This window comes from Fukomys damarensis, unplaced genomic scaffold, assembly GCF_012274545.1.
Source record: "Fukomys damarensis isolate Sample0158 unplaced genomic scaffold, DMR_v1.0_HiC HiC_scaffold_5, whole genome shotgun sequence".
NCBI classification, from domain to species: Eukaryota; Metazoa; Chordata; class Mammalia; order Rodentia; family Bathyergidae; genus Fukomys; species Fukomys damarensis.
The window spans coordinates 70120098-70132074 of record NW_022900917.1 but is presented as its reverse complement, the minus strand read 5'-3'; the positions used below and the strand labels follow the sequence as shown (position 1 = coordinate 70132074).

Sequence of the window (11977 nt, the reverse complement as noted above, 5' to 3'; positions counted from 1 at the left end):
TTTTGTACCAGGAATCAAATTCAGGACCTTGTGCTTTCGAGGCAGGCAGCAGAACCACTGAGCTAAATCCCTGGCCCCATTAAGGTGAAATCAATTGATGGGTATCCACAAATATTATTTTCATTCTCAAATATTCAGATTTTCAGTCACTGAATGCTAGTGACCATTTTCCTTCCCACTTTGCAGGTTAGAAGTCAAAATAAAGGAAGTAAGAATTAAAATTGAGGATGCACCAAGTGTAATATAGTCTTTCAAGAAAATGTATCTAAAATATAAAACAAAAAGGAAAATGTCTATCACTTCAGTTACACTATGCTTTGAAAAACTGCCATGCTAGCTACATCTTCTATTTTTTGAAGAGTTTTCATATTGCTGCAAATGAGATGTTTACACAATGTCAGTTCCCTCCTTCCTTCTTTCCTCTCCTCTTCATTACTTTGTGTGCTTGTGTAATTTCACTAACATTCAGAATTTAGTCATAATCTATAAATCTACACTCAACACTTCATTCTTTTTTTGCCTCATTTCCTAACTGTCTGATTCATATTTCCTTAGGGGAAGGCTGGTTTCTTAAACTAGGCATTCAGAGAAGTGAATTTTTTCAGTAGCTCTTCTTCTCAAAACACCCTTTCCTGAACAACCTTCCTATCATGTAGGGTTCTTCATTCACCAATACAGTCCTTGCTGATTCTCTTAGAATGCCCTTCTTGATCTCCATGAGGCCTCATCATCTCTGTTAATCTATCCTTCATTCTTGGTCTCATATGAGGACCTCCTCACTCTTACTGTCCTAGACAGAGGGAATGGGTTCATAGTCCATTTTAGCAGCCTGGTATCCCAGATGCTTTCATAACTAGCTGTAGACGACTTATCTTCCCTGTGCTCTCGCACATTCTCCATAGATTTGATGAACTTGGTCTTCATGCTGTTTTATTTATATCAGTACAAATTAGCAGTACTAATGATTACATTCTTCACGGGCAGTTGCTGTATGTACTTTACACATCTTAATTATTTTATCATTCCCTTCCCCGTCTTTCACTCCCCTCTCTGTCTCTTGATCCCTTTTCCTTTTGCAAAAGATCTATCTTCAAATTTTCTACTACCTACCTTTTATTTTGCTCTTTGTTTACATTCAGGTATTACAACTTGTATTTAGATGTCCCCCTAAAGCCTCATGGGGTCATAGGTCAGATCTTTCAGAGGTGGCCATGTCTAGGGTGTGAGATGCTAGGATTAATGGTGTGTGATTACAAATTAGTCTACTGATCAGTTTAACATAGCTTTGGATGTGCATAATGGAAAGGCCCATCCTAGCTGTGAGTGGCACCATCTGAAAGGTGGTTAGCCTAAAAGGGATAGAAGAGAGAGGTAGGCTGCTGCTGTTTGCTGCTTTTCTGTCTCTTGCATACTTGCCATGGACTGTTTCTCCTCTGAGATGCCTCTCTGCCGTGACACCCTGACTTGGAACCAGGGAACTATGCACTAAAACCTCTATAAACCATGAGCTGAAATAATCCTTTCCTCCTTTAACTTTGGGTGTTGAGTATTTTGTCTCATCAATGAGAAAAGCAATGAAGACATTGGGTTTCTCATAAATGAGATAAACCAGACAATACTTAGGCTTGTGAGCCTGATTTATTTCACTTACTGTTATGGTCTCAAGGTGCAACCATTTTCTTGGGAATGACTCAAATTTACCCTTTTTTATGGCCTACTATTACTTAGTTGTATATAATGCCACATTTTCTTTATGTGTGTGATACCATATTTTCTTTTTCCATTTATCTGTTCATAAACAAATAGACAAATTTCCAAGATTTAACTGTCATGAATAATGTTGCTATAAATGTTGGTGCACATATATCACTGTAATATAATGTCTTTAAGTCTTTCAGAAAGATAGCTGGAAGGGAAATATAATTTCTAGTTTTAGTTTTTTTTGAGGAATTTCCATACTGATTTCCATCAGGGTTGTACTACTTTACATTCCTACTAACAATGTGGAAGGGTTTGTATTTCCCAGAAGCCACGTCAGCATTTGTTATTATTTGACTTCTTGATGATAACCATTCTTTATAGATTAAGATAGAATTTCACTGTTGGTTTAATTTCTATTTTCCTAATGGCCAGAGATGTTAAACTATTTTGCATTTATTAATTGACTATCTGTACCTCTTCCTCTGAGAAGTGTCTCTTTATTTCTGTTGCCCATTTTTTAATTGTGTCTTTTTCTTCTGAAATCTAATATTTTTCATTTTTTATTTATTCTAGCTCTTAGTCCTCTGGCTGGGACACCCATGGAAAAGATAATTTGTCACTTCACTCTGTTGGTTGCTTCCTTTGCTATGCAGAAGCTTTTTTTAATTTGAAACAATCCAATTTATTGATTGTTGATGTTATCTCTTGTGCACTTGGGGTTCTGCTAAGAAAGTCCTTGCCTTTGCCTATGTGTGCCAAAGTCTTGCCTGTAGGCCTTCTTATCACGATATGGCAAGTAATAGCCTTTCCTCTCTTCAATGAGTTTGCCAAGCCTTTCTGCTTGTTGCAATACACCTACTAGTCCTCATCTCCTTTAGATGCTACCTGTTTGTAAACCAATTCTTGGTTAATTTCCTTTATGAAAGCTAATAACACTCTGTTTTCTTTCCTGTGCTGCTCTTCTTCAGCCATTAGTACGTGTGACCTCCTAAGTGAAACCTGCGTTTATCCTCAGGTCTAGATCAGGCAGGGCTTTCTTCTGTGCTACACCAAAACTTTAGGGAAAAAGTCTTCACACAGTGTAGCTTTCTATTCCTGTAATAAGGCAGGAATGGATGATTACTGCACCCAGCCTCTCTATCCCTCCTCCGCTCCTCCTCACAGGAGGGAGAGTAAGGCATCAATGCATGGACTGGGAGAAGGGGCTGACTGAGTTTACCTTGGCTACTTCTTCTCTTTCTTCTTTCTAGCCTCTTTCCAGCCTTGACCATCTGCAAGAGATAGGTGTTCTGCTCTGCCCTCTACCAGATGTAAGAGCTTGTCCCTGTGGCTGTGGGGTGGATCTGGCTGTCCCACTGTGCAGAGGCTGGGAGAGTATGTTTTGGCTGATGTGTTGCAAGTAGGCTTCTGGGTGGCAGAACTGATATCACATCCTCCAATCTCATTTTTCTCCTGAGCTGATGTGTTGCTGCTCACATATCTCCCTTGTGCTTCTCCATGCATGCAGAATTTGACAGGAAAAAGCAGTACCCCCCCCAGCTCCTTTCTGATGGCTCCCATTATTGTAAGTGCTAGCTTCCCTCTATGTCTCTTTCATCTACCCTATTTTTTCTGGAACACAGGGATCATGTTCTTTTTCATGTTTGTTTTTCTAGTGTGCAGTGCATTATCTCAATAAATATCTTAAGTGAATGGATGAATGGCTGGCTGCGTGAGTGCGAATTTGATATCACACTTGTGGCTCTTGATCCATCTTACAACAGACTTGCATGAGTAAATGAATGAATGGCAAACACCTGCACATCCCCAAAGTTAACTCCAATTCCTCATCATGTTTTGCCTACCAGCTTGCATAATAATCTGCACCTCACAACTGTGCTGCAGGCTGATGGCTGGAGAGCATTTGCAGCTCTTCAGTTGCTTTGATTTTTCATTGCCTGGAACACTTGGGTTCTTCCTAGGGAGTGCGGAGCTCATCAGTTCTGTCACTCAGTGGGGAGTTGTCTACAAAGACAGCATCAAAACTGGTGACAGCTTCCTTCTCACTTGTGGTCTTCTCTTTCTGCTTTTCCGTTCAATCTTTGTGAACTAATTTTGTCTCCTGTAATACTTTAAGCCATAATAGTGTCTCATTCAGCATCTCTTGTCACCAACAAGCTGACACAGGCATTCGGGAAGTCACTGATGTCTATAGAAAAAGAAAGCCACTTATTTGGTGAATACTTTCCTGCCAAAGTTGTAACTTTAGTTGAACTATTTTTAGCCAGAGTTAGCTGTGCCCTTTCTAGGTGACTCTGTTCTATAAGCAACGAGGATACATCACAATACTGTCTCAATTTAAATTGTTAGCAGTTGTTTTGTTTAGTAATCAGCCATTTCCCTGACCTGGGCTGCTATGTTGATTGACAAAGGAAGCAACTGCTAATTTGAACATAATTTTCTTCTCTGAGCTTCCAAACCACCACCATTTGTATAGTGGTGCAGTTGTATAGAATACACCTGATTGCCCTAGAACATTGTAAATTTAATATCCTCTCATGGACTAATCATCTACCAGCTCTGAATAGTGTATGCTTTTTTAAACAGTCAGTTACATATTGCTGTACAACAAATCATTCCATATGTCCTTGGCTTTAGTATCAGCCTTGTATTATTTCCCATGCAGTTACAGATTGCTCGGGAAGATCTGATCCGAACTGAGCCTGGCTGATCAGACTGGAACCACATGCATTTGTAAACAGCTCTGCTGATCTTGACTGACCTTTTATCTTGCATGTTCAAGGATGCAGTGATCCAGGATAACCTTGACTGATAACTCAGCTCTGCCTGGTCTTTCCTCCTCCAGCAGGATGATTCAGACGTGGTCCTATGTAGTTTGCAGAACTCCACTCCCAAGTAAACCCAGTCCTGCAAGAGGGGAAGCAAGGATATTTGAGAACTTTCCAAGCCTCTTCTATGGTGTGTTTATTAGCATCTTGGTGACCAAAGCAACGAATATTTTGTGGCCAAAGTCAGAGGGTGAACTACAACTTACAGAATAAAGGGCCTTAATGACAAGAAGCCATTAAGTAGGGACATCAACTGATTTACCACTTTCCAAATTCTCTTCTGACTTTTCATATCTTATAAGAATTTAATTGTAGTAACTTAATTGTTTCTGGAAATAATAACATCGTCATTAATTGCAATAAAGTCTTCATAAAGCACCACCCACCATGAATAAAAGTTTTTATTTGATCCATACAACAGCTCTATAGAGGAGACAGTGATATTTATTAAGCCCAGGTGCTTTAATTGCAAACCTCATGAATTTAAGCATTGGGACAGTCTTCTTGAAATTACATCTCCTACAGGAGCACACATCGTGATGACGGTCTCTTGTCATCCTTTGTTTTTGTCTTCAGCAAAAATTCGTGGTAAAGGGTTTATATGCCAAATTCCTTTCTACCATGAAGTTCTTTGAGTGGCCAAAGGGTATGTGAATGTACAAGTGTGTGTGAAGTGGAGAGGTGCAGTGAAGGGCGTAATGCAAGGATCCTTCATCAACAATGGCTCACAGGCCACTTTATGCTAAGTCCTTGAGCTTCTGGAATCTTTCTGGCCCCTCTCAAGTTGTTGCTAGGCAACAACACAGGCATGAGTGGAGAAGAATCTGCATCTGGAAAATTCCCTTAGCGCTGGGCCCGACCCTTTCAGGCTTGCTTTCATCAAGATGCTGGAGCCTGAAAGGAAAGATAGGCATGCAAACATGGGTCAAACTAAACACATTTAATAGTAGGTAAGGGTGAAGAAGGAAGAAGATGCCTGGTGGTGCTTATCAAGTTTAAACTACACTTTTACACAGTAGACTATGGCAAGACCCATGAAGTAAAACAGCAATGCACTGAACACAACTTCCCCTAGCACACTACTTAAGCCCCTGCAATGACCAAGACAGTTTAGCAAGGTCAGCTTTAAGAGGTGGCTGTGACCTCCCAAGAAAGGGTACCCCATGGGCTGGCGAGGGGCAGAATGGGATACATTAAGTCACTGTGTGGAACTTCCTCTGCTCAAGTTCGGTTTGCGGCTTATGCTGCATGGGCCCAGAGATTGCCCCCATGTGACAATCTAACCCAAGGAATGATGGAGATTTTCTGTAGAAGACCAGATAAAAATATTTTAGGATTTTCAGCCCATATGGTCTGTATTGCAACTCAGTCATTTTTTTTTTTTTTTGCACAAAACTAGTCACAGATAATGTACAAACAAATGTGCATGGCTGTTTTCCCATAAAACTTTATTTACAACAGATAGCAGACCAGGCCTGCCCTGTGGGCTGGAGTTTCCTGAGAGCTGGTTTGTGTGATGAGGAAGTCTGCGAAGGAGTGGGGCAGATGATTTTGGAGAAGCAGCTTGACTGCTGAGGAGGGCAAAGCACAGAAGGATTTGGCTAAGAAATCTCATTTCCTCCTCCTCCCTGAGGGCTGTGCACCTGAATTACTTAGGTCGGTTGGGAAGTAGTGATAAGCAGTGGACTTCATGCCCAAGAAAGGCCCTGCGCTGGGGAAACTGACTCTCTAAGAGAGAAAGTGATGGTGACCACAGAAGGGCTGGCTGCCTCCCAGACATTCAGTGTCTCCTGACTCTGAAATGTTTGGCAATCTAAAGGCAAAAAGAATCAATGGACATGTCTAATATGTTTCACAGCCTGGGCTCAAAGCAAGAAGGGCGAAGGGTTCCTCTCAGTCTTGTGGCTGACTACCAGGAAGTATTTCATTATCAAGTTTCTCACCTATGAGATATGATATTCCAGTGTTTCTTCATGCATTGTCCTCCTCCCCCACTGCACCAGAACCATTAGGTTGACTTTATTAAAAGTGTATTTATAAGCTCACCTCAGATCGGCTGCTAAAGGAACTCTGAGGTTTGTGCCTACTGATAAGCATGAAGAGCAGGAATCCAGGAGTTCACAACATCTAGCAATGTTTCAAACCCACTACCAGGAAAACCTCCCCCACCCCACCCCCGTGCACCTCCAGCTGGGCACCCTGTGCTTCTTGAACACAGGTAGAGGTGCTCCCTCTTCTGTCTGCTTACTACTTGGGAGGAAACACTCCTGAACTGTGACTGGCACCTGTCAGGGCCCTGTGGGAAATTGGAAAGAATAGCTGGCCTCACCTACGCCTCTGTTTGGAGACATGGGTTTTGGGCCTGAGTGCATGTGTTATTTAGCAATCTGAAGAGGGGGAAAAGTGTAACTCCACACCCTTTTCCTTGGCCAAAATGCAAATGTAGAACTCACCCTGCATGCCTTTCCAGGGAGGTGGTCTCAGCTGATGGGAAGCCTCCGGCTTGTGGCAACAGGTTCTGGAAGCTGAATCACCTGTCCCTCAGCTTAGCAGAACAGCTGAGAGTGTGTGTGTGTGTGTGTGTGTGTGTATTTGTTGCATATATACATTTTGTATGTATACATAGATTTAATATGTATGTGAAATATGTATGAGTGTGCCTGAGGTTTGTGCTGTATATAAGAGCATGGTGTTTGTGCACTTGCCTGTATGGGGTGGGGTATGGTACAGTGGTGCTGTATCTGTGTCATGTTTACATGTGTGTGCTTGGTGCATATTGTGTGTGAGGGTTTATGCTTGCATGGTGTGTGTGTATGTGTGTGTGTGTGTGTGTGTGTGTGTGTGTGTGTATGCATTTGGGGAAGGAAGAGTGAGGGGGATTGTTAGCGAAAGAGTCAGGTCTGTAGGTTCAGGGTCTTTATTAGGCACCAGCCCCGGTGTGGTGCTTAGAGAGCAGAGCTGCATGAGTGACCACTCTGGAAAGCTCAGATCCCTGTGTGCAATTCTCCTGAGTGTTGTGAGGTAAGATGCTTTCTCTGCATCCCCCTCACAGCAACCCTTCAGATGGAGACTGTGATGGTCCCCACTTTACAGCCAGAAAGGCTAAGATGGCGAGGCTGACCATGGAGCACTGGAATAAACCAGGAACTTGACCTCCAGCAGGTCAGGCCCAGAGCTCACTGTGCCATCATCATCATAGTCGCTAGCTTCTCTTGGGGCCTTGTGTGCATCTGGAAGCAGGCTCTGATCTTGCCAGCTGTGCCAGTGGGTGCACTGCCTGTGCCACAGGCTGAGACATAACAGAGCTGGGATGTGAGCTGGGAGCCTGTGCCACACGTTCTGCTACTTTGCCTCCAGAGGACAGATGGGATAGGGTGAATGACAGCACAGCGGCGTGTACAGCAGCTAATGGAAAGAAATGCTAACGTGCAGGGCAGGCCAGGGAAGGCTGCCCCATGGAAGGCCATCTCTTTTCCTGAGTTTGCAAATGTGATGCTGGGGGAAACAGCAAAGTCCGTATTCCGGCCATGACTTTAAAGACTACAGGGCAAGTCCGATGGCTGTAACTTCAAATCTGTTTGATCTGTTCCAGACTAGGTGGGTAGCAAGGGGCCAAGTTTCATTCCTCCTTCCTTTTCCTCGAGCCTGAATTCTTTTGCTGAGATGTAAAATGCCGCTACTGGTGGTGTCCGTCATGTCATCTCATCTCTTAGGGTGCCCTCCCTCCTCCTGGGGCTGAGGAGTAGCTCAGGGCGGTCAAGTCTGTGCAGAGACAGTGGGGAATGGGACTAACAGGAGCTCCAGTGGCGGAGACGAGTGGCCCAGAGAGCAGGCGACTGCAGCCTCAAAGGCGCGGCTGTGCATTTCCTGTTCAGCCTGTTTTGAGGCTTCTTCCCAAGACCTCTGCAAAGCGTTTAACAGACTTATACTCACTGTGTATTGCAGAAAGATGATCTGAGCAGCTGTATTTTCAAAAGGTAGCCTTACCCCAACAGACTTGGGCTAGAGCCAGGAGCTTTGTTAGAAGTGTGTATATTGTGTTTGTCATGAAAAAAATGCTTAGAGAAGAAAACATATAATATACATATATACACATATGAGAATTATCAAATTTAAATAAATGTGTACTGAAATTGCACTGGAAGATGTCCTTTCAGGCCAACAGAATCAGCTCTCTAAAGCCTCTGCAAGTGTGTACACCTGTGTGTATTCAAGTCCCTTCTGGCCACCTTGCCTTGCAAACTCCCAGGGAGGGGAGGCCACCACCTGCCCTGGCAAGGTGGTACACTGCTCTGCAGCCCAGCAGATTACTAATAGTGGGCACCATTTTCCTTAGTTCTGATTTCTGAACTTACACCTATCAATTTGGAATATTGTTTAGTAATTTCAAAATGTTTTGGAAGAAAGACAGGACAAGTAAACATTTATGTTATTAAAATAAAGAAGCAAATGAATTCTTCTCCGCACAAAAGCCTCCTGGCTATTTGGAAATGACTAACAAATTCTTCTCATACGCTCTCCTCCTCCTAGCTTGAGTACCACTCCTGCTGGGCTCCCACTCCCCTGCCAAGTTCCTCGACCCGCCCCCCTCCCCCGACATGTGCGTTCCCACAGCCTGCTGGCAGCTCAGTGCTCCTCTTTTAGAGCTTGGAGGCTGCTGTCCTTCAGTAAGTGGGGATGTCCTTGGGGACCATGCCTCACTGACTGTCCATCAGCGCTTGTGTCCTCCCTTGCTATTGCAGTTGTGTTCCACCATGCAGTAGGCCCACCTCCGCGTCTTGTAGTGCCTGTCACCACCGAGTCTGCTGCCCCCAGGGAAGGTCCTTGTAGGACCCTGAGGGGGTCCTTGTCTCAGAACCACCTGTTTTAACAACGGAGTCCATTCCCCTTACACCTGTTCTCCTTGGACCAAAGTCTTGATCCCTTGATCCTATCCAAGGATCTGTTCCCACTCTCACCATCACACCTTCCAAAAGTTAATTTGCATCTCAAACAATTCTTACACATTCACAAGGAAGGCTGAGTATAGATGGTACTTGACTGTACAGATGGTAGAGAGGTACACATTTATCCCTTTCTTCAATCAATGTGTAGCAATTGAAATTTACTTTCTTTCAGTCTTCGTGTCTCAAATTTTTCTTCCAAAATATTCTGAGTGAATCTTCCACATTGCCTGTTGAAATTGACTAGAAGACCATCAGTGACACTCAAGGTTTTACTAGGTCCAGCAAGCCTATTAGAAAGGAAAGGGGTGAATTTAACATCACTTCTTCTTCTTCTTCTTGTGGGATTCATGACAGTTCCTGGTGATCACTGTATCCTTCTCTAAACTGTATGAAAAAAAATTATATAAATAGTCAATTAAGGCATTTTCTTGACCTAGACTTCAAAATTGGATATCAATTCTCTTTCCTGTTTTCATTAACACTGAATAATTTTCTCACTTCCTGTTCTTGAAGTTTTTCTCTAGTTTATCTACAGTTACTTGCAGTAACAATTATATTTGTATGTGCTTAGTGGGAAAAGTCTGAGATTCAGATGTGATCTGAAGTTATGTGAATCTGAAGTTAAGGAATTTTTTTCAGGGTAGTGCATATGGACATATGGATTGTTTTCTTTGTGCTTTGGTTTCCTCAGCTGTAAATGGATGTTAATAGTTGTCTTCCAAGATCGCTGAAGAAATCCTAAAATGACTACGGCAGGGCTGAACGTGTCATTTAGTAAAGGTTTGTCCCTAACCCCATTGGGATCAACTTTTCTCTCTGAGTCCTGGCCTTGCATGCGGTTTTGCATCATGGACTCTGAACTGCCGCACCATTTCCTCACATATGGTCTTCAAATTCTCCCCTTTCCAGACAGAATATGGTTCTCCTTGGCAGAAATGCTTTTGTAAGGTGGACTTCACTTTTCCTTGCTGTCATCGGTTAACATTTTCTCTGCTTTTTGATTAGTGAGTCTCTTTTTTTCCTTATCCTCCCTTTTACCCAGTCCCACTTCAATTCTCAGTTGAATTCAGGGTGTATCTCAGAAGCTTTTTGTCCATCCCACAAAGAGTTATTGAAGACTTACAGTGTCCAGCATGCACTAAATGTTGAATGTGCACTAAGCATGAACAGACAGACAGGTCCTGCTGCCCCCCAGCTTACAGTGAATATTAGTTTCCTGTAGCTGAAGCTGGGTTTAACTTGTGCCTCAAATCCTAGGGTGAGTGTAATGCGCAGTGGAATCAGACTTCTAATCTAAATGCCTTCTGTCACATGATGTTGGCACCAAGGACAATTTTGAGGTCTGGATGGCACCCGGAAATATTATGAAGCAGGCAATGAGGAGGCCCCATTGTCCCCCTTCTGACATCACCTGCCTCCTGTCAGCTGATTACCCATTAATCTTATTAAACTGTTACTGGATAGTGTAGGGAGGTGGGACTGATAACAAGCAGGCTGTGAACCACTTCAGGTGAGGGTGGCATGAGTGGCCTTATTCATGTCTGCCCCAGGGGGTAACAAGAAAGGATTTGAATTGTGGTCTTTCCTCCTGTTATTTATCAGTTCCACTTTAACAATTCCCGAGCTCTCAGACCCTAACCTCAAAATCACTGCAGAGGAGACCCTAACAATTTGCAGTTGCACATGCTTTGCCCTGTGGACCCAGCCTGCCTTTACTTGTTCTCTGTGTAGTGAGGTGTAGGGGTCACCATGGGCGGTGGGTCTGTGACCATGAGGAAGTCACTGCACCATTCCTCCTACTGCAAAATGAGGAAGTCAGACCTGAAATGTGCTGAAAGAAGGCCCTGCTCCAAAGTCCCAAGCGATCATTTGCCCCAGTTCCAGAGACACCGAGGCTCACAGATACTCACCACCTGCATGTGCTTGTGCAGGGTAAGCTCCACAGAAGGAAATCCAGAGCTCGTCCACCAGGCTTCTGCAGTGCAGCCTGAGCATCCAACTTCTCACCTGAGGGAATCATTTATTCAGTGCATCTTCCTGGAGCCAACATCTTGGCTCTTTCATAACACACTGTGTGGCTTGAGAAAGCCTTTCCTGTAGGGCTACTGTATTGAGGCAGTTCAATGCGATTCTGTACACCTGCATGCTAGACCTGAGCTCAGAGAAACAAGACAACACGCTAGCCTGAGTGTGGGTCTGCCTTGAGCAGGGAGGCAGCTCAAGTTCACATGTGGTAAAATACTCTGCTGTGCAGGAAGGTCCATCCTAAAGAAGGAAGACAGCATTTCACAGGGGAAGCATGGAAAAAATGAAATGCTGTCTAAGACGTACGAACGCTGAGATGATGGATTCTTCAGAGGGCTGCATGGCTCAGGCACTTGGTGGCTAAGGCTCATTGCTGACCGAGTGGAGAAGTCAAGACTCACTTGTCCAATCCTCCAGGCATCTGAAGATGAAATGTGTGACCTATTTGGGCGGGGGGGGGGGGGGCCCGCGCGGGGG

General features: G+C 43.8%; 1 long non-coding RNA gene across 1 annotated transcript in view; it reads right to left on the bottom strand.

Moving 5' to 3' along the window:
- Window positions 1-2217: 2217 nt before the first annotated feature.
- Window positions 2218-11977, bottom strand: part of LOC117285021 — a 26542-nt gene continuing 16782 nt past the window's right edge. The window contains exons 2-3 of the long non-coding RNA XR_004516027.1: window positions 4463-4608; window positions 2218-3889 (exon numbers count right to left, since the gene is read on the bottom strand). This is a non-coding gene — a long non-coding RNA (uncharacterized LOC117285021). The remainder of the gene's footprint in view (window positions 3890-4462; window positions 4609-11977) is intronic.